Genomic DNA, 27953 nt, shown 5'->3' with positions numbered 1-27953 from the left:
ACTGTAGAAGGTGGCAAACAGTGATAAAACAAGAAGCAGTCCAAGAATCAAAACAAGTAAGAAAACAAATGCAAGAAACATTCACGACTCAGTACAATACCCAAAAATGAAGGTGTGTGCGTGTGGCGTTTATATAGTTTGTATGTAATAAGTGTCAATGATCTGCAGCTGTGTGTGTATCAGTGACCAGTTTGGCATCAGCTGTGATCATACACAGAGTGTGATCATAGTCAAGTTCATGTGAATCAGGTGTGAGGTGCAAAACATTGTGGTACATGTAGTCCACATGAGTGGCTGATGTAAGGTAGAGGGCCCGATCATACACCCAGCGCAACAAGGTGCAAGACGTGTTTTGCGTTATTTGCTAATTACAGACCAACACATATTATGAAATAGACCACGCCATTGAAGTAAAAGTCCAGCACAGAGCACGTAGTTATACATGCCTGTGCAAGTTCAATTGCTTAATACACACAGGATGTACTGCAATAGGCTACGCAAATATCTTTATATATGAAAAAATAAAGGATTAAAAAGTTACAAAAATAATTATTTATTACATACTGTAGATATAAAAAATACAACCTCGATGCCTTCTTCATGTCAGGGGGCTTTTTTCGGTGTATTCATGACAATTTGCATTTTTATTATAATGTTATTATTAGTAGTATTATTTATCATATGCATTTCATTAAAAACAAGTTTAGATTTGTCCATCTGTTGGGTTTTGGAGACGTATGCATCACCATGGGTGATGAATAAGAATTGGATGTGTGTTTGGATATAACTTTTTTGACCATTCTTCATTATTATTGCTCATTTCTTCATTTGCTGGAAATTAGAACTGAATTTATAAATAGTTTTGAAACAAATCTCTGTGCTTAAAAAAAAAGAGTGAGCTTCCACCGTTTCCTTATCCACGAAAGTAAAGGGGTAAATTAAAGAGTAAAAGTAAAGTAAAGAGAAAGTAAAGAGGCCGAATGAAGGAGGCTCGTTCTTTATCCTCGCATTGCTATAAAAAGATAGTGTGTTAAACTGTTTTCTTGCTAATAAAGCATTACATTTTTCCACTTACAAAGTCTGCCAAGTAAAAAACAAATGTGCCATGGCGTGATGCAACTGACTACTAAAGGGAATGGGAGATGAAACTCTGATTGGTTTAATGCACATTATGCTCAAAACAAACCTAACTCATAACTCATTAAGAGAAAAAACACTTTTTCTGTTCTTAAAATATCAAAAGTGGATTCGCACACACCTTTAATGCTTTTGCGCCATGCGCTTTAGACTTTATGACCATGCATACAAGCAAATTCTTGCAACTGTAAGTTACATCCTTCAACAAGGGCATTTGTATTGAACTGAACTAAAGCATCATTGACCAAAACCAGCATTCTGTGGAAGTGAAAAGTCCTGAACATGTTTCACACCAAGGAAACTTCATACCTAGATTATCACATGTTTATTTTTTATCATATAAAGCACTATAGCAATGTCATGACTTTAGAAATCACTATAGAAATGTTTGCTTGTGTATACAAACTTTTTCAATAGTGTCTGGCTTCAAACTTGCACATTCATTCTCAGACATGCAGTCTCAAACACTTGCACTCAGCAGAGCTAGTGATTTCACTGTTAGGGTTAGCGGTGGGGTTAAAGCATCGCATGCAGCCTTGTCTTGCATGTGCAATAGAGCCTTTTCACAAGGATGTCACATCACTTCCCCCTATCGACAACGTAGTATGTATTTAGTCCCGTTTTTCCTAAAATGAATAAGAGGCTTTAATTTTAACTAAAATATACAAATAAAAGTATTAGACGTATCCAAATGTTTCTCTTTCAATGCTGAACTGCTTTCTGAGTTTGAAAATTGTTAATAGGAATAGGAATAAGTTATTGTTTAACAAGTAAAGTATATGTTTGCAACATTTTCACTTATAAGTTTTTTTCCTCAATAATGGATTTATTTTTATGTTGATGCTACTGTGCGACGCAGTGGCACAGTAGGTAGTTCTGTTGCCTCACAGCAAGAAAGTCACTGGTTCGAGCCTTGGCTGGGTCCGTTGGCGTTTCTGTGTGGAGTTTGTATGTTATCCCTGCGTTTGCGTGGGAATTAGGTAGGCTAAATTGTCCATAGTGTGTGAATGAGTGTGTATGGGTTTCCCGGTGATGGGTTGCAGCTGGAAGGGCATCCGCTGCGTAAAACATATGCTGGATAAGTTGGTGGTTCATTCCGCTGTAGCGACCCCAGATTAATAAAGGGACTAAGCCGAATAGAAAATGAATGAATGATGCTACTGTGAATATAAATTTACACTACATGTTATGTAAGTCTGTGAACATCAATAAATGCAATTAGTTTAATCATTTATTATAATATACATTTTATAATATACAGCTGTCTAGTTGAGTTCTCTATGGGGAGTTCTGTGTAAGCAGAAGTAACGATGTACTGCATGGAGTGAAACTGGACAATGCATGACGTCATGGGAAAAGTGTCTATTGGTCTGCAGCCAGACCCCTCTCCAACTTTTTGCTGGCATCCATGAAACATGTGCATATATGCAGCATTTGCATATCCATAAGGTCTCATAATGAACCACAAAGTGAAGTTTATTAATAAACAAATTTCGAGAGGATCACGTGCTTATGATTTATCACGGCCGGTCTCTCATTTGCTTATCACTATCTTCCAATCATATGAGCCCTGAGCTACTATAAATAGCCACAGTTTTCAGTTCACTTTATCCTCGTTTGGAAGAAACCCCCTTCCTCCCCTATTCTCCTCCTTTACCTCTGATTGGGCGGCACGGCGGCCCAGTGGTTAGCACTGTGAGCCCCACAGCAAGAACACTGCCAGCCCTGGTTCCACAGGACCGGTGGGTGTTTCTGTGAGGAGTTTGTATGTTCTCCCCGTGTCCGCGTGGGTTTTCCCCGGGTTCTCCGGTTTCCTCCCACCATCCAAAGACATTCAACATACATAACAATCAAGCTTTTGTCTAACCCCTTGTGTTCCCTTAGCTACCGCAGCAGGGGAGTTCTGAGATCCACCGAGCTCAGGCTCCCCTCTCGCTCTGCCAACGGGAGGAAGCCCCGGGCTCGAGGAGCCCTTGAGCTCGGGGCTCTCTCCCGGGACAGCATGCCAAACAAGCTTTTATAAATCATCAGCTAAGTGTGAACTCTTGAAATAAGTAAAAATGGAAATGCTATGCTCATGGTGTGATGTTTGATGGAGGTATGGGCTGTTCAACTTGTTCTTCCAGTATTTCATAATCAGATTCAGACATGATTTGATAAAGTAAAATCAATGCATTCTTTATTTGTGTACAATGTTTACAAGTGCTAAGGGAAGGAATTCACGAATCAGATATGGTTATGGGTATCACAACAGTCAGTGCCATGATCAGACTAATCAAAGCAGAGGTGTCACTTGGAAAGGAGGAGGGCTTATGAAAGAATGATTCTATAAATGAATCAAGCAAATAGTGTGAGACTCTTAGGGGATTTTAAATGTATATTATAAGAAAATATAAGTTTTAAATCTAAGTGTTTTGACTAGGGTTGCATGACAACCCATTGTAGAATATATATATATATATATATATGTATATATATATATATATATATATATATATATATATATATATATATATATATATATATATATATATATATATATATATATATATATATATATATATATATATATATATATATATATATATATATATATATATATATATATATAGTTTGCATATATGCATATTTATACAGCAGCCCATAATTTTGCTTAAAGTGACATTCACCCAAAAATTAATAATCAGTCATCATTTACAGACCATCCAACCCTGTCTGGGTTTCTTTCTTCAGTTGAACACAAAATAATATATTTCAAATAGCATAGATAATCAAACCTTTGATAGGTGCCTTTGACTTAGTATCTGTCCCTTTACCATTGAAATCAATGGGAACAATCAATTTCAATCAAAAGTTTTTAACAAATAGTTTGTGCTACACAAAAAAACACAAAAACTCAAGTGAAGTGTGTGTAAATGTTGAGGAAATGTTTTCGGCAGAACCATGCCTTTATCTCTTCCTCCAGGATCTCTCAACACATGATGATTCATGTAAAACAGTCATTGATAAAAGTTTTTCTAGGGTAAAAGACGCATGTCCAGATAGAAAAGTTTCAAAATCAAACTCTTCCTGTAAACTGTATAATCAGTGAGTTTGAAGAAGTCTGATAAGAAATACTTTTTATAGTCTATATAAAAAAAATGAATATAAATGTAAAACATGCTACACACTGGCATTTCTATTTTTTGAGGGCTTGCAGTTGGCAAATTTTGCATTAAAAAAAGACAGTCGCTAAATTTATAGAACCTTTTTATGGTAAATAATCCATTGTCTGTTGTCAATCGAAACGAATAAGGCACAACTCAACAAGCTCAAAGCAAGGGCTTTTTGCTGGTCAGAATTCATTCTGCAATCTGTTTGAGAAAAATCCCTAATTATGTTGCATGTTTCACATTGAAATTAATGAATTTCACCCATGTAATATTCGCAGAACAATGGTAAATCTGACAGCACTTTTGGGTCTTGGAAAAAAAGGCATACAGTTAAAGTCAGAATTATTAGCCCCCCTGAATTTTTAGCACCCCTGTTTATTTTTTCCTTAATTTCTGTTTAACGGGGAGAAGACATTTTTCCAACACATTTTTAAACATATTAGTTTTAATAACTCATTTCTAATAACTGATTTATTTTATCTTTGCCATGATGACAGTAAATAATATTTTACTAGATATTTTTTAAGACACTTCTATACAGCTTAAAGTGACATTTAAAGCTAACTAGGTTAATTAGGTTATCTAGAGTAATAGGCAAGTTATTCTATAATAATGGTTTGTTCTGTAAACTATTTAAAAAGTATATAGCTTAATAATTAATAATTAATAATTGATAATAATTTTGACCTTAAAATGGCTTTAAAAAAAATAAAATCTGCTTTTAGTCTAGCCACAATAAAACAAATGAGACTTTTTCCTGAAGAAAAAATAATATCAGAAATACTGTGAAAATTTCTTTGCTCAGTTAAACATAATTTGGGAAATATTTAAAAAAGAAATGAAAATCAAAAGGGGGCTAATAATTCAACTGTAACCACTCTTTCAGTACTGGTTATCATGACTAGATGTTTTTGTAGTATATATTATAGGATAGTTCACCCAAACATTAACATCTACTCACCATTTACTCAGCCTGAAGTGGTTTCAAACCTATTTTTATGTTAAACACAAAAGAAGAAATTTTGAAGAATGGTGGATACTGATAACATTGACAAAAGTAAAAAAATAAATAAATAATGTGGAAGTCAATGCTTACTGCTTTCTAAAAATGTTCAATTTATCTTGAAAAAAGCTCCAACAGTTTCAAAACAAGTGAAGGGTGATTAAATGATGACATAATTATACTTTTTGGCTGAACTATCCCTTTTACTGGCTTATTTAGTCTGACTAAAATAAGCTTGTATTATTTCACATTGTGTTTTTCATTGTTGAGTTGTAGGTTATATATAGCTACATGTAATATAGATTGTATAGATCATTTTGAGGGATGTAAACAATAATGGTCCTAATGTATTTCCTGTTTTGCATTTTTCATTTCCATAGATTCCGAAAATCACAAAAGGTCCACATATTGATAAATAATGTTATGACAGCTATTTTCACCTTACATTATGATTGAATCATCTTTTTTACAGTTATGAAACAGTTTGAAGACAAGCAGGAAGTTCATGTTGTCAAGATCAATGACATCAGCGCATTAAAATGGTCTATAATCAGAATCCCTAAATTGACTGTTGTACTTGTAATTAGTTTTTAAACACTCAAATCAGACTGCAGTTACTTGTTTATGGATTAAAAGATTGCAAAGTATTTACACTGTAGCACTACTTTCACATTACACAAAATTATTCATATTAACCTATAGTAAAAAATGTTCACGGTAAAGCAGAAACCAACTTCAAAGAGAGTTTGCATAATTTGAGTTCATCTTGATGTGAGAATAAATAATGTGGCATATTGTTTACAAGCTTCTTTTTTTTTTTCTTGACATCTTTTCACAGAAAACGCTGATTAAGCAAACAAACATGATTCATTTCAGTAAGTTTCTCCTTTATCATAGTACATTGGTTTATGTGTGTTCCCACTTTGCTTGAACTATATGCTTCGTCAGCATTCGTCATGCCACTTTAAAGATCATAAAAAAGAAGTCTTGTCTTTCAGTGCGTTGTCTGTCGTTTTTTTAAGACATTGCTACATTTTTTATTATTAAGTGTGCAAAACCTAGAAAATACAGTAAACGCAGAACACATAAACAGCAATGGAACAAAAACGGAAATAACATGAATGTGAATAAACAGCAATGACAATCGGAATATTTAAACAGTATTTAGCATATAATATAATAAGTCATATAATAATAATAATAATAATAATAATAATAATAATAATAATAATAATAATAATAATAATGTTTGTGATGATGGAAGTAATATTTTGTGACGGCAACAGTGAAATTAATAATAATGAATGTAATAACAATACAAATATTGATGTAATGACCATATTAATATTGAGAGAAATAAATAAATGTTGGGGCGGCAAAGTAGCAAAGCGGTTAGCATTGATGCCTCATGGCGACAATGTCACTGCTTCGAATCTTGCTGGGCCAGTTTGCATTTCTGTGTTCCGAGTTAGTATGTTCTCACCATGTTGGCATTGGTTTCCTCCAGGTGATCCAAAGTTCCAAGACATGCAGTAGGTGAATTGGATGAACTAAATTGGCCATATGTATGAGTGTGTGTGAATGTGAGAGAATTTGGGTGTTTCCCAGTATTGGGTTGCAGCAGGAAGGGCATCCGCTGCAAAAAAATATATATGCCAGAATAGTTTGCAGTGCATTCCAATGTGGTGATCCCTAATGGATAAGAGTCAAAGCTGAAGGAAAATGAATGAGGAATAAATAAATGTACAAAAAAAAATGCAAATAAAAAAAGAAAAACACACAACACTTATTGACAAGTGTCTATAACTGTGCCACCAAAATTTTATTCAGTGCTTCAGCACATTTTTTATTTCATCTTATTCGTTATACTTTAGAATGAGATGTGTTTTGTTTGGGTTTTGTGTGTTTTGTTTAGGTTTTCAAGTTAAATTTTTTTTTTTATCTGTCCTAGAAACCTAATTATTTATTCATAGATTATATAATCCATGCAATATTCCACCTTGAGAAAACTCATTAGTTTAAATGCATTAAACCACATGGGAGATTACACCATAAAAACTATTTGAATGTGTTTTTAATTACCTCTGGAAGTGTTTGAAGATGATTCCACTCGAAAACTTTAGTACTCCCGACTGGCAGTTTATAATCAAATAATCAGCTATCTACATTTTGTATACATGAGTATTAATTACAGCTGAGAAGTGACAGGATTAACGGGTATACCGGTTCACCATGATCCATTCACCCTTAAATCCCACCAAATCCCAAAGGAGAAAATCGACACCTCGGACACAAATCAGAAGCTAATTCAGAGCCCTTCTTGTTTTCAGCTTGCCGTCCGTTAGAGCTTTTGTTTTATCTTGTTTTGTGCGGCACCATTGGAAAGCTGACCCCAGATGCAGGATCCCAAATAATTTATCACTTCTGGCACCTCGCAGCAACTCCACAATGACCTGAGGCTCCGAGTGAGGAAACAGCATCTCGACACTTGTGCTGTGAGACAAAAACACAGGTGAAATTACACACTAGTTAACGCTTAGCTGACTACGATACCACGCATGCAGATCCCAGAGGTCCTGCGCTTAAGTAAATGCTGTTTGGCTGTCACACGTCGCCTGTCGCCTCAGTTTACCTCACGCTTTGTGCCTGTCATGTTAATTTGACTGTTCTGGGTAGATAACAGATGACGTTACCATGTTTGAGTGGAGAAGATGATGACTAATAGGGTGACTATAGGGGTTGGACAATGAAACTGAAACATTGGCCAAGTTTGTGAGCGTTGGAGGTTTCATGGCTGAATTGGCTGCCATAGCAAAATGTAGTTAAAGTTTGATGTAATATCAATACCAAAATACTGATTTTATTATTTGATAAATCCAATTATCACTACAAAAATCTTTGGTCACTTCTTTGATGAGTCAACCTATACTGTCTTTTCCACATCTGGGAGAGCTATGCTGTAGAGAAGCCTCAAAGAAGCCTACCACCCAGACTGTTGTATGCCCAGATTGGATCAGAAATGGTTTGGGCTGCAATCAGAGGCGTAGCACCAAATTCTGGGCCCTGTACCCTCTCAATGTCAGTGGGCCCCCTACACTTTTTTTTTATTATTATAATATAAACATGCACAAATAGTGTTTTAATCTATAATCAAATCAGATTATAATAATGACTGGTTTTTTCATTCACCACCAAATTGATGCATTTGGCCTACTTGTGCTCAAATACCTTTAAACCGTAGGCTACATCGGGTTTGTGTACTGACATTTTGGGGTGTTATCAATATATTTTGAAATAAATAATGACATCGACATCAATTGGAGGGGCCAATTAATTCGAAGTAGGCTACAAAAAAAAAATAATAATAAAAAATTGGTGGGATTTCAAAGGGCCCTCGCCCTAGACGGGGCCCTGGGTAGTCAGGTCCACTTTTCCCCCCACTACCACGCCCATGGCTGCAATATCATGGCATTCACTGTAGGACCAATATTTACTCAAAATCCTTCTTGCCACTGTACAGGACAGACATCTGTCATTTCCAAGACGAACTAATGGCCCTAGACCACTGTTCCTCAACCATGTTCCAGGAGGCCTACCAACAGGCACGTGCACAGATAGAGCTCAACCTGTGCAGTGCACATGCCCTTCCCCCCACCTGTGCTTTTCAGTTCACGACCGTGAACCACATAACGATCGTCTACACCTGGTAGACGAGGTGACCTGGCAAGACCAGTCTTCACAAGAACTCAAGTCTGTTCTCTGTGTTTCCTGGAATTGAGAAACAGCCATGGATTATGTGCAGAGCAGGGGCCTCATGTACGAAGACTTGCGTGGAAATCTTACTAAAACATTGCGTACGCACAAAGCTGTAAATGTGCGTACGCAGAAAAAAATTCAGATGTATGAAACACTGCGTACGCCGAATCTCACGCATATTCTTTTGTACATCCGAATGAACGTGAAACTGAGCGCAACATGCACGAGCACAAAACCCCTCCCTGCCTCCTCCCCCGTATGAATATGCAAATGACTATGCTAATGGGAAAACCCAACAAAAAAGCAACGGCAAAATCAAGCAAAAAGAGAAACTTTAAACAGAATGTGAATTGGAGGTGCTGCTTTCGGAGGTAGACCGGAGAAAAGCGGTGTTATTTGCAAGTTTGTTCTCCGGAATTAACAACAAAAGAAAAAAATAGAGTGGGAGAGTTTAGCTGATGCGGTCAACACAGTTGGGTCTGAACATCGCACTGAGTGCATTAAATATAGAAATAGTGTGGTTTATATCTGTAAAATGTTGCAGTTACCTTAACAGTCTCAGTGGCGCACCTTGTAAGACGCATGTGATCATGTATTGACATGTTCGAGCACAATGTCGGCTCGAATCCAGCGTCTAATGAACTCTTTTTTCTTTTTTTCCCCGCTACATATCAGATTTTGCCTACTATTTATCACGAGAAAGACAAGTAGGAATCATCGATAAGTTTGTGCATCATATTTTATTTGCACATTTATTGAATGGAAATGTTTCTGATTCACGCATGCAAATTCATCTTCAGATAGTGTCTTTACAGCAATGTGTGTGCAGTAGATAGCTCAGATTACATTGGGAAAACAGGCGACCGCTGCAAATTGTGCTTTAATGTTTAGCTGGTCAACTGTATGGTATGGAAACCTTAAATACCTGCTAGATGAACCCGTCTCATACAGCTGCCATTGCAAGGCTCAGACACTTTGTGGAGAGGAATTTAACGCAACTGCCTCTAGGAGTCGCCAATGGAAATAAAACAGACACGCACAAAAAATGTGCGTACGCCTGCCAGAAACCTGCCGTGAAGCTGCGCACATTCCCACGTTCAGTTCATTGTTAGTAAATCCAAACGTGAGCGATTCTGAGCGTGAAACCTGGCGTACGCAAAGTTTTTGTGCGTACGCAGCGTTGATACATGAGGCCCCTGGTGGTCCTCCAGGAATGTGGTTGAGAAACACTGCCAGACTATACTGATCAATATATTTCATTGATTAATTCATTCATTTTCTTAGTCCCTTTAATAATGAGCAGTCGCCACAGCTGAATAAATGGTCAATCCAGCTGCAACCCATCACTGGGAAACACCCATACACTCTCATTCACACACATACACTACAGAGAATTTAACTTACCCAATTCACCTATAGCGCATGTCTTTGGACTGTGGGGGAAACCGGAGCACAAGGAGGAAACCAACGTGAACACGGGGAGAACATGCAGACTCCGCACAGACATGCAGTGGTTCGAACCAGCAACCTTCTTGCTGTGAGGTGATAACTTGCTTTGAGGTGATAACCCAATCAATATATTTTAATTAGATAATTATATTATATAAAAATATAATTAATATAATTACATAAGTGTCTAGAAATGACTTCAGTAGAAATGAGAGTGTTTTACTCAAGCTTAAAAATTTACATTTTATTTAAATATTGAAATAAATCCAGAAATAAGATCAGTGTATTTTTTGTTCCTATAATGATTGTTTGCTATCACAATCTTTATATTAAGTTATCTTAGCTACTATGTACTTTCATCAAAAAAAATAAATAAATAAAATACTATTTACTTATTGTGTTCATATTGTATTGCAAACACTTCTGATTTTCTGGTCATAGTCATTGTCAACAGTGTAATTAGAAATGTACTTACAGAAATTATTACAGATGTAGTTACTTGCATTTATTTTAAAAATCATACAGTAAGTACAATGTCAAACACATTGTTTACACATTAGGTACATTGTAAAAAAAAAAGTGCAGTGTAAGTATTAGTTAAGACTTAATATAAAAATTAATTGTATGTTTAATTTTTATTTGTATGTTTTTTATTTATACATATCAAATTGTCCAAGAAAAAAAAATGCCAAAGGCTTTTCCCACTCATGTCAGTATTTTTTCCATTTGCTCAGCATGTTGTCTGTTGACACTGTCATTAAACTTGTGTTACTCACATTGCCGGGGAAACCATAGAAAAAGGACATCCTAATATTTAAATCACACGCAAAACTAAAACCGCAAGAATGTATGACTGCTGCCGCCCACTGCTAATAGGCCTGAATGAGTTTCCTGACGTAAGTCTGATCTGAAGCAGAACAGCGGTAGGCGGATCATCATTCCTGCAGCTCTGAGAAACTGCTAGAAGAAAAACTTGATTGACATTAAGGTCCTTCAATAAGTGTGAGTCACTGTTTATTGCAAAACTACAAATAAATTACAAATTTATAACATTTTAGAAAATACACTTTTTTACAGTTTGTTAGGTAAACAGATTTAAATATTCTTTGTGATAACACTTTTAGATAAGGTCTCATTTGCACTGCAAAAAGCGATTAGTTACTTTACTTTTAAAAAAGTAAAGAAACCCATCGTTAAAGGCAAAAAGCTGATTTAATTTTTTTTAAAAGTCAGTAAACCCACTGACATAACTTTTAAATTCTGCACATATTTTGTTAATTTAATAATTATAGGGCAATAAGTTCACTCTCTTTTTTAGGCAAGGCAAGGCAAGTTTATTTATATAGCACTTTTCATACACAGTAGTAATTTAAAGTGCTTTACATAAACAGGAATAAAATAAATAAATAAAATACAGATGAAATTGTGTTAAAAGTGTGTTTTAAGTCAACTTATTGCTTTTTACAGTGTGTTAACATTAGCTATAATATAAAAACGAACATAGTTAATGCAAAAAGGGACAGTTTACGCAGAAATCAAAAATGTGTCATCATTTATTTACATTTTGTTAATTGTTTAAGTTCTATTTGTTGAGTACAAGAATCATAGGAATCGGTATGCACTGACTTTCTGAGTATTTTTCTTCCTTCTGTGGAAATCAGTGGCTACCGGTTTCTAACATTCTTCAAAATATCCTTTTTTTATTCAAAAGAGAGGAAAAAACTCTTTGAGTTGAGGTTTGAGCCTCATGAGGTTAAGTAATTGTGAGTAAATGTTCTCTTTTTTCGAAGGTAAACTATCTCTTTAAGTTCAGTTAGTTCACATTGCATAAACATTGGATCTTAAAAAGCAAATGCCGAGATTAGCATTAACTAAAAAAATGCTGTGGAATTATTAATTGTTCATTGTTACTCTAGTTTATGTTACCAAATGAAACTATTGTAAATGGTTACCAATCATATCTTGCCTTATAACACAGTTGTAACAGGTCTGGCCTGTTTGTGGAAAATGTTGCTGCAATCTTGCTATGTGACAGTTTAATGTTTTCATTGATTGCTAGCATTTATCACTGTTAATTAAGTCTGGTTAATCCTGTGTTACCAGAGTAAAACTACAATATACATTTAGGTAGCAAAGTTAGCAGTAGGGGAGACCATAGTTGTAACATTCTTTTACATTTCTGTCTATATATTTGATATAAGTTTTGATTAAGTTTAAAATGTTATTTAGTTCAAGTGCCTGCAATTAAGTTACAGAGATGTTATATTTGCAGAACAAACAGAAAAATGCATGGTTTACTTTAAGAAAGGCGTAACATGTTACAATTACACTATAGTCTGGGTTAGTTGTAACATTAACCGTCAGATGTGACATTAACATTTCATCCAAACTCAGATGTAAAATTCTTTTTTAAGTCTGAATAAAGCTTGTAACACTGTCAACTTTTCGAAATGTGCATGTGTGTTACACAACTGAATCAAATGAGCAAATGTGTATCAGCTTCAACAAATTATTCAAAACATTTCTTGGGACCACAGAGCACAGGTCACACACTGAACACAAACTACTTTAAGTTTTTAGTTCTTTCTTGCTTAGGCATACTGAAATTAAAACATATAAATACAAGTGTTTTAGATTGATAGTAACATGTTTCATTGATCTTACAGCTAACCCAGAGTCATGTTGTTACAACTAGCCTGAAGTCTTGTGTGTATTTGCTCACGTTAAAGCTAACCGCTAAAAACATTAGCACTAACCAATTACCTTAAAAATATCTACGCTGACAAACAATTAAAATAATCAAATTTTAATGAGAGACTTTAAATGCAGGGTGTTATTATGACAAAATGACTCAGTAAAACATTTTACTTTTTTGGTAACACTTTAGTTTAGGTCACTATTCCTGCTATTAACTACTGGTTTACTATCTGCCTATTATTAAGATAGTAACTATTTATTAGTAGTTATAAAGTATGATTTATTTTACACCCCTAATCCTACCCAAAACCTAAACCCAACTTTTACCTCACTAACTATTAATAGGCCACTAATTATAGTTCATTAAGCCAGTAGCTTAAACTAAACTGTTACCAATTTTTTTACTTCAAATTTAGTGTTTCCCATCTAACACAGGCTGTATCTGCCACAGGAATGTGTTCACTGTTTTCTTTTTACTCATGACATTTTTTCACTATAATATCTGTACTTTCTACTCCTTGCAGTTTTTATTTTTTACAAACCAGGCTTGTTACTTTAGTTTAAACTTGTTTAGTGCTACAATTTCTTGTCTCTGTGCAATTTGAACATCTTTTTCATTCTATCAAACATTTTTGTCGTGTCTGTCCACTTGTTTTTTAACCTGACTAACACTGTACTCTAGTCTAGTTTATGAAGCTTACAATGAGAAAGGAAAAGATGCAACCCAGGCTCATTCTAAAAACATACCCCTATATACATTTCTGGAGAGTGCCAGATACGTCCCAGGAGGAACGTTTTTTCTGCAGTTTTTGTTTTGCAATTCCACCAGAGGCCGGTGTGTCTTTTTTAGAACTTAAATTTCTCTTGTGAATGCCATTCATTCTTGCTAGTCTCACATATATCCACCAGAGGCTGCTGTTGACTGACTGACTGACTGACTGATCGACTGACCCTCTCTTCTCCTTCCCTAAAACCAACCGATACTTTTTTTAAAAGCACTGATTGACCCGCCAACCCTCTTCCCTAAACTCAACAGACAGTTTAAAAAAGCAATCCAGAATAAGAAAAGCCCTTGACTTGATTTTTTGGCTTCTGTTTTTCTTACCCGCTTTCTGGAACCGTTCTTTGCTGGCCTCGAACCCCATCATTGTGGTCAACTCCACTAGCTAGTAGACAAACTGGTAACAGCGAGACAGCCGTCTATACAGAGGTATGCGGTCAGCTGGTAAGCGAGATTAGAAACGGTGTCATAGCATTCGTTTTAAAGACGAAATGCAGCCATACGTACTTCTGGCTACATAATTTGGGATCTTCAGAAACGTATATACAGGCTACATTTTCAAAATGAGCCTATGTTGGAACGATGGCTAACATGGAGGAGACAGATGGAGCCAGCGATGCAATGATGACTGATGGACTGTTTTACATCGGGTAACAAGATGCGTTTTGGCTAATCAGATCACAAGTACCAAGAAAGACACATTCCTATACAAGTCAGGCCTTTAAATGTTTAGGGTTAAAGTCTTTTGCCTATTTTGAACAACTTTTCTATTCGTTTTGAAGATTATTGTATGTATTTAAGGAACGGATGTGTGTGCTTCTGCCATCTCTGCATGTAGAATGAGGACTAGTCTGGTAATGTGTAAAGGTGATCAGGTGACAACTAGCAGGGCGTCAAAAGTGGGGGGAAAGGATGACAGAGTGCATAGGGCCCTAGCAATTTAGGGGCCCGGCGACGGGTTGCATCACTCCACTTATTCTTTCAGAGGGCCCTTTTCAAATATTTGTGCTAGGGCCTAAAATTGCTGGTGAGGCACCTGATGGTTCCTGATTGGAGAGACTGAAAGTGTTACAATTGACCCATGTTGAAACTATACCTGATCTAAAACAATTAGCCAATCATTACTTTCATAGACTGCATAGACTGTTTTCAACCCAGGCTCTTTTTGATTACGTAGCCCTTTATACATATCTGGAGTAAGCAAAATATGTCCCAGGAGCTACTTTTTTGCAGTTTTTGTTTTTGCGAATCCATCAGAGTCTGCTGTGTACACCTTTTAAGATCTCAAACTTCTTTCGCGAGTGCATTTGTGACTGCTGTTCTTGAGGCCGCAGTCGACTGACTGATTTACTGATTGACCAACCAACTGATTTCCCCCACCCACTGCCTTCCCTAAACCCAACCTATAGTGTTTTTAAAAGCACCGACTGACCCACCCACTCGCTTTCCAAACCCCAACCACAGTGTTGGTAACCTAGAAAAGTAAACCCCCCTAATTTAATCATGTTTTCAGATTTTACCACATTTTCACCATTATTTACTTGTTTATTTTATTTTTTAGCTTCTGTTTTTGTCTTACCTGTCAACATTGGCATGTGAAAATAAGGGATATGCCCACCATAATAAGTGGACCCCTGCCCCCTGGATTTTTCCTTTGGTTATATTAAATAACTGAGGTGTCACTGTAAAAATCCACACATTTAACGTTATAATGAAAGCATTTGATTGCTTACAAAACTTTTTATGCTCATTTAGGGCAAAAATTGATGTGTTTGAAAAAAAAAAACACCAAGATCGACGTCTTTAGATGTTATTATTATTAATTATGTGTATATGTCTGTTCAAACATGCACCCAAAACCCAGACTTTCACACTGCTTCAATTTGTAGGTACAAAATCTGTTTAAATAACAGCGTCTATTTATCACTATGGAGCACGTCAGCTGACAGTCACGCACCGCTATATGTCAGTTTTGAGGATTGCACAGGAGGGGCGACAGCACCTGTAATGAAAATGAAAGAGAATCTTCCCGTTTTTATAAATATTTCAAAGTGATTTCATGCCTAAATAAAGCGAAAGGACAGAACAGACTCACATTTAAGAGCAAGGAGCGGCCCCTGGTGGTTCGGCGGTATGATTTGTGTATAGGGAGGCTCAGCTCTTTATTGTTTATTTGACACCCTTCAGAGAAAGACTGAAATGTGGAAAAAATACCTTTACAGGATGATAGCGGGAAAGAGCTGTAAAATACGGGATCCTGGGTAAAAGTTGACAGGTTGAACCCCAAGTCCGCCAAGGTACATGTCGAGCTACTGGACAAACTGGTAACAGCAGAAAAGCCATCTATGTGGAAGTAAGTGGCCAGCTTGTAAGCAGGAAAAGGAATGGTGTCTTACTGCCCTGTAGCTTTCATTTTAAAGACGAAATGCAGCCATATGTATTTCTAGCTACTGTACATAATTTCACGATCTTCAGAAAGGGCTATGTTTTCAGAATAAGCCTATGTTGACTGTTTTTTTTTAATGTGTTTTGGTCATTCATTTACACAAAAATGTTTTGGTGCCTGAAGATGCAAACAGTTTTCAAAATGCAGAAAAGATTAAAATTTTGAGAAAGTGAGGATGCTATGCGCATATGTTCTCTGTTGGTTCATATGACACTAGCGCAAAACCAAACTCTAATGGAAAGAAGTGTATGTGTGTTTACACCGTCTGAATCATCTATCGCCAAAATATCTGATATAAATCAAATCCCTAAGTTGTATTGGCAAGTTTTAAGTGCATAATTTTTTTTAAATGTGAATTTAGTAATTGTTTTAGAACATATATGGCTTGCGATGTGGTGGCGCAGTGGGTACTGTGTCACCTCATAGCAAGAAGGTCGCTGGTTCGAGCCTCTGCTGGGTCAGTTGGCATTTCTGTGTGAAGTTTGCATTGTCTTCCCGTGTTTGTGTGGGTTTCCTCTGGGTGCTCTGGTTTCCCCCACATTCCGCTGTGGCGACCGCAAATTAATAAAGGGACTAAGCTAAAAAGAAAAGGTTGCTGTGTGGTCATATACACAGTAACAAGGAGAAAAGGAGTTTACGTCATTCCAGTTACAATTATGTGTGTTTTAGTAATACCAGATCATTACACAAACTGCAGGTCGGAACTGAATGCTTTATATTTTATGTTTCTTATAATCGTTTCTATACGGTATCACAAAAATCATCTTCACAGTTCTGGATTGTGATACAAGGGACAATGTAATGGAAAAAATCCTAGTTTGATTGATTATTCAGGCACTGGAGATCCGGTTGACTGATACTACACTTACTGTAATGGTTTACCTTCAGTCATGATTCATACTAAAACAACAAACCGCTCTTTGTTCAGTGGAAAGTCCATATGTCCTGTTATTTTGCAAGAACTTTTTAGACTCTTTAATTGCAAGTCTCAACGTGAAGCATGAGGCAATCTTTTCTGATGGTCATCTGTGTGACGTCTGTGTGCACTGCATGCATAAAAACTATACGTAAGACTACACAATCCTCAAAAACGTTTGTGATACTTAATTTTTTCACAAATAATATTAAGTAAACACCTAATAATATACATGGATTATTTGCTGCACCTTTTAATTCACATTTTAAGACTGGTTTGATAAAATAAAAAGTATATTAAAAGTAATGTTTACATATTTTAATGCAAAATTAGACTGTTCTAAACAATGATTATTTTTAGGCAATGATGGTTGCATTGAGAACTTTTAAAATGGAAACCTTCCATTGCACAATAAGATTTTTAAAGAGTAAGAAAAGACACAAACTGTTGTCTTTTGCAGGGCTGTAGCCATTATAAACATTGACATAAAGGCATAAAGGTGTTGTTTTTTTCTTGTTCTTTTTCACTCAATGTCTGAGATGGTCAATAAGATTTAAAAGTAGGCACACTGTAAATGATTATATCAATAATTCATGATAACCAGTGTTGAGTAAAAAAAGTATTATATTACAATTTAAAAAATACAAAAAAAATAAAATAAAAGTAACATAACACCTATCATATTAATAGAATGTAACTACATAGAACATTTAGTTAAGCTTTCTTTAAACAGTCACTTAAAATTGTAATATATTACTTTTAAAAGTATCTTTACCTAAGGCTAATAGCATTTTTTCTATTAATTATTACTTAAACTAAGTTGACCATCTTATTTTAAGTTCTACAAGCTGCTTTATGGTTATGTCAGTTTAATAATAGGTTAAGACGTCTCTTAAGTTTTATTTGATTTAACTTAAAACCATGTTATTACAGTGAAGGATTTACTGAAGTTAAGTTTGGAAAGATCACAAGATAATAATGAAGAATTGAAACATTTAATATCTGACAACAGTTTTACAATGTAATTGTTAAATAGCTGACAGATATATTCATTTCAATGCTACTCGTGCTTTTCAGAATTTCAAAATCCAAAATTCTAAAGATCCTTTAAAGCAATTTGAAAGTATAAAAATGGAAAACATGAAACCAAAGAATCCCAAAATATTACAAACTAGTATTTAATCTAGAATTTGACCAATTTTGCCATTTACAATAAGACCTAGTTCACCTTTCTGTTTCTTGTCCATTATAAAACATTTTAAAAAGTTTCTTTCAGACAGTGAATAACACTGATCTATGTATGCACCCCCCACCTTATCCCTGTAACTATGTCAATTTTAGCTGGCACCATGATGTCAAAAAACACGTCAAATAAGTAAATCTATTTGATGTCAAAAAAATTAAGGTCTAACTGATATCCACTTGTTGATGTCTTTTTTTGACCACCGAACACAAAGGCATTATAATATAAAAACAACACAGGCTGTCTACATTTCTGGAGAGTGTGAATTATGTAACCCGAGGTCCGCATAGCTGCATATATCTTTGCTACGGTGCGGAATGACGCTGCCAACAACTTTTGTTCCTTTTAGCACTAACAGCTGACCATTTACCTCCATATGGACAGCTTTTTCAGTGTTACTAGTTTGCCAAGTAGATTGTCGTGTACGCTGATGGACTTGGGACATGGAGCTGAGTTGAACGCAATGACGGGGGTCAAGTCCAGTGAAGAACGGTTTCAGAAACCAAAAGCAAAAATAACAAAAAATTTAAATAACAGACAATAAATAAAAAAGTGGTGAAATCACACAACTAGCATCTTTACTTTAATTAGATTGCTTTTCAAAACACTATTGGTTGGGTTTAGGGATGTGGGTGGATCAGTCAGTCAGTTGACAGCAAGCTAGCCTGGTCTGCTGAAGTGTCTATTGCACCCTCTGTTGGATTTATACGAGAAGAGGATGCACGAAACTAATTTATGAACCTTAAAAAGCATACACAGTGGAACTTTGGTGGATTTCCAAAAACAAAAACTGTGAGCAGACGTATTTTGCTGTCCCCAGAAATGTATACCTGGGTAAATATTTGTGTTATTCATTCATTATTCATTTGACCTGCAATCAAGCAAAATGTGTAAGAAACAGATGTCTTTGGAAAGTTTCTTTGTGAAGGGGAAAAGGCCCAGTAAAGCAACCACAAACGAAAAAAAATGGATCCGCAACCAATTTGTCAAGAAATCAGGTGAATCCCACATGTCCGTGCAAGAAGATCAACTGCTGGAGATTGCAAATGGTGGCTGTTGTTTACATATTGGCTCTTTTCCGCACACAAGTTTGTTATTTCCAATGGAGGCAACATTGGATGTCAATTTGATGCCATTTTGACATTAAGGAAGTCAACTGACATCAGTTAATCAATTCGCAGTTTTGATATGTTTTTTTCAGAGTCGTTTTGACATCAAGATGTCTGTTGTGTTGTTTTAGTATACACTTCCAGTTAGGATGCTATCATTTATGTCATTTTAAAATGAGTTAATCCCCACCTCCATTAGAGGTTTTGGGCATTATTAAAACTCAATGGCACTCTCACACCAGGTCTGCCATTGTTGTAATGTTGACAGAAGTAATCCTCTGATTGACGTCCTGAAGTTTCATCACATTCATTTATTGTTTAGTCCCCCGTTTCCTAGATACCTTTTCATTCAGCCCACACACGCTCCATAACTCCAGTCCGCAGGACTTCTGGAATATTCTCATAGGATTCCCACTACAAACCATCCAATAAAAAAGACGACGCTTGTGATGCAATTTCTCCTATCATCAGACAATCATTAAAACACAAACACCATTGCCATTTGTTGTCAGACTTCCTTGAAATTACATAGAGGAGTGTGTGCGCAAAACAAACCAGGCATGAAGACAATAAACCGCCTTCATTGCAGTAAGCGCTATTGTTCTTTTCTGTTGGTGCACTTCAGAACTGGTTTGCATCCAGAGAAATGGAATTTTGTCCAGTTGATGTGGGAGGAAGGAGGATGCAGGTGAAAAGGGAAATAAAGGAGCTCTGTAAGACGGTGAGTGTGGGAATCTCCTGGCCCAATTGTTATTCGTTTATGGAGTAACAATAGAGAGTTGATCCCAGAGCCTTCTCTCAGACTGGACTTAAGGTAACCTGACACTGTGAGACCAAAAAAAGCAAATATGCACACACACACACACACACACACAAACTTAAAATTAATAGTCTTTTTAACATATGCTTATGTCGTTGCCAGAAGATTACTGTTAAAAGTGTGTTAGAAACTGTCAAATAAATTAAACATGTTACTGTAATGTACCAAATGTATTTAATTTCTAATGTAAATACACCAATGTGTTGAAGTACTAAAATCAGTCAAAGACAAAAAACACTGTCACAAACATGTGGTTATGAGAAAGTCATGTGATGAATTAAAGCTCATCACAAACAGTTTACCACAATCAGAGAAATGTACGTGGAAGGTGTTCAGAGTCATTCACACACGTACTAAACACACACAAAACTAAAGTAATGCAAAAACCATCATTTATCAACATTAGATGTAAAAAAAAACAAACTCTAAGGGCGTACTCACACTATGTACAGTCTGGTACATAATATTTGACTAGATATTTTTCAAGACACTTCTAAACAACTTAAATTGATATTTAAAGGCTTAATTAGGTTAACTAGGCAGCTTAGGGTAATTAGGTTATTGTATAATGATGGTTTTTTTTCTGTAGACTATCGAAAAAATATAGCTTAAAGGGACCAATAATTCTGACCATAAAATGGTTTTAGAAAAAGTAAAAACTGCTTTTATTCTTGCCGAAATAAAACAAATAAGACTTCCTCCAGAAGATGAAATATAATCAGACATACTGTGAAAATTTCCTTGTTCTGTTAAACATCATTTGAGAAATATTTAAATAAGGGGAAAAAAATCAAAAGGGGCTAATAATTCTGACTTTAACTGTATATTAAAGAAACATTCCGCATTTTTACAAAAAGGCTCATTCTGACCATATAGTCCCATATACAATTCTGGAGATTCGGAGGCAATTATGTAGCCAGAAGTACATATGGCTGCATTTCCTCTTTAAAACGAATGATATGGGGCGGTATGATAGTATATGATGGCATTCTTTGAGACACAGAGAGGAGTTGACCACGATGACAGGGTTCGAGTCATGCAAAGAACGGTCCCAGAAGCCAAAAAATAAACAAGTAAATAACAGAGTGAGAATGTGGTAAAATCAAAAAAATGTGGTAAAAATTAGGCGAGGGCTTTTCTTTTTTCTGGATTGCTTTTTAAAACCGTTGGGTGAGTTTAGGGAAGAGGGTGGGTGGGTCAATCGGTGCTTTTGAAAACACTATTGGTTGGGTTTAGGGAAGAAGGAGGGTGGGTCAGTCGATCGGTCAGTCCTTTAGTCAGTCGACAGCGGCCTTCTGTGGATTTACGTGGGAACAGCTGGCACAAATGGAACTCGCGAGAAAAGTGTACACAGTGGCCTCTGGTGAATTCGCCAAAACAAAAACTGCAAAAAGGTAGCCCCTGGGACATATTTGATGGTCTCCAGAAATGTATAAAGTGGTAAGTTTTTTTTTTAACCATTAAAATCACAACCATTTTACTGTGTTTTTCACAGTATTTTAAAATTATATTTTCCTTCTGGAGAAAGTCTTATTTCTTTTAGTTTGACTAAATATTTGAATGGTTTTATTTCCTTGGAATAAAATAGATAATTTTGACTTATACGGGGTATGTTGGGGTGGCACTGTGGCTCAGTGGTCTCTAGTTCAAATCCTTGCTGGTCCAGTCGGCATTTCTGTGTGGAGTTTGCATGTTCTCCCCTTGTTCATGTGGGTTTCCCCTCGGTGCTCCAGTGTCCCCTACAGTCCAAGACAATGAATATAATTGAATTGGGGAAACAAAATTAGCCGTAGTGTATAAATGCGAGAGTGTATGTGCGTTGCGGCTGGAAGGGCATCCCCTGCATAAAACATATGTTGGAATAGTGGAAATAGTCATACCGCTGTGGCAACACCTGATAAATAAGGAACTAAGCCAAAGGAAAATGAATGAATGAATAAATGAACGAACAATGTATGTTTGGCTATTCCCAAAAAATACCCGTGCAACATAACACTGGTTTTCTAGTCCAGAGTCACATAAAACCGCTATTAATATTATTAGCCTTCTTAAGAAACAATTTTTTGACTGGCTACAGAACAAACCGCTAGCTGTTGTTCACTGACTTGCCTCAACTTAACTCAGTTTATTTAAACACCACACAAGAAACCAAAGTGCTGTAATGAAAAAAAAAAGAAAACAGAAAAGAAAACAAAATACTTTTTTTTGTCTGGAATAGAAAGTGTTGGAGAAGTTTTCACAGACAGAGGAAGGTCATTTTAGAGCAGGGGTGTCAAACTCAATTCCTGGAGGGCCGAAGCCCTGCACAGTTTAGTTCCAACCCTGCTCCAACACACTTACCTGTAGGTTTCAAACAAGCCTGAAGGACTCAATTAGTTTGATCAGGTGTGTTTAATTAGGGTTGGAACTAAATTGTGCAGAGCTGCGGCCCTTTTGGAACTGAGTTTGACACCTGTGTTTTAGAGCCTTAGAGCTGCGACAGAAAGGACCTATCACCTTTATATTTTATGCATAAACGTAAAACTGCATAAACCAACTGATCATCTGAACGAAGAGTTATTGGGTATATAATATCAGCAATGAATTTTGTATTCATGAATGCCTAAATGACTAAGCTTGCTAGTTAATATAAATAACCTAGTTAAGCCTTTGAAAGTACTTTAAGCTGAACACTAGTATCTTGCTAAATAAATAGTAAAATAGCATGTATTTTCATCATGGCAAAGACAAAATAATATAGTCATTAAATTAGCTATTAAAACAATTATGTTTTAAAATGCATTGAATAGCTTCCTTCCCTTAAACAGCAGGTTTTAATATCTAAAAATGAAATTACAAATGAACAAATTGTCTTTAACTTGAGTATGTTTACTCATTTTATGAGCAAACTGAGGTTCAATGGAAATCTGATTATAGCTCTGAATTCGTCACTTAATATAACACTTATCTGAAGGTTTTAGGTTCCTTTGTTGAGCTCTGTTTTCACCAACCTATTGTGAACTCTGGATGTTATTTATAGGTATTGCAGTAAAAGAACTGTAAAAGATCTAATTGTTCTCCTTTGGTCCTTGAAAAGCAGATTTTATGTTCAAGCAACAGAATATTGACCATATGCCATAAAAACCTATATGCGGCAGATGGTTACTAGCTGCATGAGACAGAAACTATTTAAATGATCCTAGCAAACAAGACGGTAGCTATAACAGGTGATATCTACAGACTTCAAACGTCTGAGGCTATTGATTATATGGAACATAAAGTTTGCAGATAAACTGATAAAAGCTAAAATACAAATTATATGAATAATAGAAGTTTACTTTCATATATTCATTCATTCACTTATTCATTCATTCATGTTAGGTGTTTTCCAGTGATGGGTTGCAGCTGAAATTATTCATTCATTCATATTCTTGTCGGCTTAGTCCCTTAATTAATCCGGGGTCACCACAGCGGAATGAACCGCCAACTTATCTAACAAGTTTTTACGCAGCGGATGCCCTTCCAGCCGCAACCCATCTCTGGGAAACATCCACACTCATACACTACAGACAATTTAGCCTACCCAATTCACCTGTACCGCATGTTTTTGGACTGTGGGGGAAACCGGAGCACCCGGAGGAAACCCACGCGAAGGCAGGGAGAACATGCAAACTCTACACAGAAACGGCAACTGAGCCGAGGTTCGAACCAGCGACCCAGCGACCTTCTTGCTGTGAGGCGACAGCACTACCTACTGCACCACTGCCTCGCCGCAGCTGAAATCCATTGCGTAAAACATACGCTGAATAAGTTGATGGTTCATTCAACCGTGGCAACCCCAGATTAATAAAAAGACTATGTCGAAAAGAAAATGAATGAATGAAGTAATATTTTACACAAAAAAAAGATTTGCATAAATTTTGTACCCATGACGACTCCTGATGCAGCCTAAAAAAAATAACCATCGACCTATGCAAGAAACTGAACATTATTTAAAACATTATTTACGAGTATTTATCCTTGAATATAGCATTGTGTATTTTGTTTTGCCTATATATGATTTATTGGATTCTCAAAACAATGGAAACTATTTCCTTGTAGCCATTTTATGAATTACCAAGATTTCAGATACAGTTTCTATTCATAAAAAAGGATAACTCAAGGTGAGTAAATTAACTGTATATTTATTCATTTATTTTCTTGTCGGCTTAGTCCCTTTATTAATCCGGGGTTGCCACAGCGGAATGAACCGCCAACTTATCCAGCAAGTTTTTACGCAGCGGATGCCCTTCCAGCCGCAACCCATCTCTGGGAAACATCCACACACACACTCATACACTATGGACAATTTAGCCTACCCAATTCACCTGTACCGCATGTCTTTGGAATGTGGGGGAAACCGGAGCACCTGGAGGAAACCCACGCGAAGGCAGGGAGAACATGCAAACTCTACACAGAAACGTCAACTGAGCCGAGTTTCGAACCAGCGACCCAGCGACCTTCTTGCTCTGAGGTGACAGCACTACCTACTGCACCACTGCCTACATTATTTATTTATTTATTTATTTATTTATTTATTTATTTATTTATTTATTTATTTATTTGTTTATTTAACAATGAAAAATGTTGTGCTGCATAATTTTCTAACATTCTTGGTACCATCTTACTTATTCATTCAATCATTTTTTTTTTTCAGATTAGTCCCTTGGTGACATTAAGTTGTCATGACTTTTTAAAAAGGTTTCTTTGCAAACATATTCTCTTCACAATCTATTATCAGAAGTCTACATAAGTTGCTTCAAAAAATATTGAATTTGTTCAACTGAGACATGCTGACAGCAACGTTACACTTCTCTCACGCAAGGTCATTGTGACACTGTGTCGTACACATGGGCGTATCACCGCTGAATGACTTCAAGTTGCGTATTTTATTGACAGAAATCCATGTTCTCTGACCCTTTTATGCTCAAACGTCATTCCATATCTCACCTGAAGGAATTCCAGCATTTCCTGCAGCCTTATATGGTCGCCTCCTACTCAGTTCCGGTCCATAGACTTGTGCAACAACCCTCTTGAATTTGCAAGCAACATCCTGCTTAAATCAAAAGACTTTTTACTGGACACGGACATACGTCATTTTGCTAGAGCATAAAAGTAAACAAATCAAATGTTTTCTTTAACCCATTTACGGTTGCCTTAGTTACTCCTATAACAGTATGTGGGAAGTTGTTTCATTTATGTGCATTGTTAATTCTGTCTTTGTCTTTTTATCAATGGGATCTTTGAAGTCTTTTTTAAAACAAAAATCATGGTCAACAGCCCAGGGGAGAATCACAGTTGTAAAAAAAAAAAACAGACTGTCTGAAAATCTGAAATGTAAAAATGCTTAAAATACAGCTTGTGAGTTATAATATTAGTCAACGCAAATTTTTTAACTATTTTTTCTCACGACAGACACTTTCATTTCAAGCAAGAAAAGGGCTCACATTGTTTGTGTGTATTTGCCAAGTTTCAAATGACCCATATGAACTTGACTTTTGTCCACTTTGTTTATCCAGGTGTCTCTTTTCAGTACTGACAAAGTATGTGAAAACTTGTTCATGATTTCAATGAAGTATACAAGCAACAACCACTTCTGAGCTTCACATACTGTATAAGAAAATGATCTTGGACTTACAGTATAGCAATACCTCACACACAAAAAGCAAAGTATGAGAAATGCACACAGAACTTTGCTGACTATACTATTAATGGACTATTAGCATACATACAATGAAAAAGGGGTCATCAATGTGGCTCAATAGTTAGCAATGTCGCCTGACAGCAAGAAGGTTGCTGGCTCGAGTCCCGGCTGGGCCAGTTGGCATTTCTGTGTGGAGCTTGTTCTCCCTGTGTTGGGGTAAGTTTCCTCTACTGTAGGTGCTCAGTCTAAAGACATGCGGTATACAGTAGGTGAATTAGATAAACAAATTTGACCATAGTGTGAATGCAAGTGTGTTTCCCAGTACATGTTGCAGTTGGAAGGGCATCCGCTGTGTAAAACATATGCTGGATAAATTGGCGGATCATTCCGCTGTGACGAACACTGATACATAAAGGACTAAGCCAAAGGAAAATGAATGAATGAATGAATGAATGAATGAATGAATGAATGAACACTAAAAAAAGTTAAACTACTGTGGCTTTAATTATAGTGGATTGTATTAGGAGACGATTTACGGTTTTTGGTTTTAACCTTGATTCGATTGGCTTTAAAGCAAAAAACAAGCCCCCAAGGAAAAATTTAAAGCATTTGTTTTTCCTCAACCTAATATTTTTACTTTAAACTAGCTTTTTTTTGTCATTTGACTACATGAATAAATGAAATCAGTTTTTATGTATTTCTAATGTGAGTTTACCAGCTTGTATGACATTTGTCCACACTGACACACCAGCAGATAATAAGCAATGGCATTGTCCAAAGTAATCAGTTTCACCTAGATTTTATTGCATTTCCAAAACGAATATTTAAGTTGAACCAAAGAAATTAAATTAATTCATGGTTTTTTTAAACTATTTTTAAACTTTGAGTGATTTTTATTCCTCTTTTGGTTTATTTTTATTTTTTGGAACTTTTTCAATTTCAAACAAGTCAGTTCTATAATTTGAGGAAAAGTGATACATTTTACTGTATTTTTCTGGCTGGTCCAAAGTAAAACTATACTTCGTTGAAAGGGTAAAAAATATCAATCTATACATTGTACCAAAGTAAAAAAAAATGGAATAGTCTATGAAAACATTTTACTTTGTGTGAATGTAATTTTTTATTTATTTATTTTATTTATTTATTTTCTATTTTTTTTTTACCACAATGAATATTTTGATTCATTAATTTGTTCATTTCCCTTCAGCTTAGTCCCTTATTTATCAGGGTCCGCCACAGCGGAATGAACAGTCAACTTATCTAGTATCTGTTTTACACAGCAGATGCCCTTCCAGCCACAACCCAGTGGGAAACATCGATACACACTCACATTCACTATGGCTAATTTTATTTATCCAATTAACCTATACCGCATGTCTTTGGACTGTGGGGGTAACCAGAGCACCTAGAGAAAACCCATGTAAACACGGGAAGAACATCCAAACTCCGCACAGAAATGCCATCTGGCCCAGCAGGGACTTCAACCAGCAACCTTCTTGCTGTAAGACAACAGCACTACCCCTGTAAGGTTTGGACTAAAGTTAAATTATACTATGAGAAACTACCAATTTTAGCTGTAACAAATTACAGTAATGTTTTAATTTTGGTTCAAACTACTGTATATATTTTTTAGTGTAGAATATGTTGCTTATTTAACTTGCAAAGCTTCAGAAAATCAAAAAAAGTTACACTTCTGTGAACTTTATGAGTTTAGACACACATCATGTTTCCATCCACCTTTTTTTTTCTTTTTTTTGCACATTTTGAAATATGACTTTAAAT

General features: G+C 35.9%; 1 long non-coding RNA gene and 1 other non-coding gene across 3 annotated transcripts in view; both read left to right on the top strand.

Moving 5' to 3' along the window:
- The window catches only part of LOC147838945 (uncharacterized), a 1276407-nt gene that overhangs the window by 1201060 nt on the left and 47394 nt on the right, over positions 1-27953 (top strand). The gene's annotated exons all lie outside the window — the stretch shown is intronic.
- LOC147832012 (uncharacterized) overlaps positions 1-27953 on the top strand; it is a 133450-nt gene that overhangs the window by 102272 nt on the left and 3225 nt on the right. Inside the window, exons 2-3 of one of the 2 annotated variants that reach the window (XR_015520630.1) lie at positions 6131-6167; positions 27452-27699. This is a non-coding gene — a transcript (uncharacterized LOC147832012). The remainder of the gene's footprint in view (positions 1-6130; positions 6168-27451; positions 27700-27953) is intronic. The other variant, XR_015520631.1, reaches the window with a different exon arrangement.

The sequence above is a fragment of the Danio rerio genome, chromosome 21, assembly GCF_052040795.2.
Source record: "Danio rerio strain M-AB ecotype USA chromosome 21, GRCz13ab, whole genome shotgun sequence".
Lineage (NCBI taxonomy): Eukaryota > Metazoa > Chordata > Actinopteri > Cypriniformes > Danionidae > Danio > Danio rerio.
Note: the sequence above shows the minus strand (reverse complement) of the source record. Positions and strands in the feature narration are given on the sequence as shown.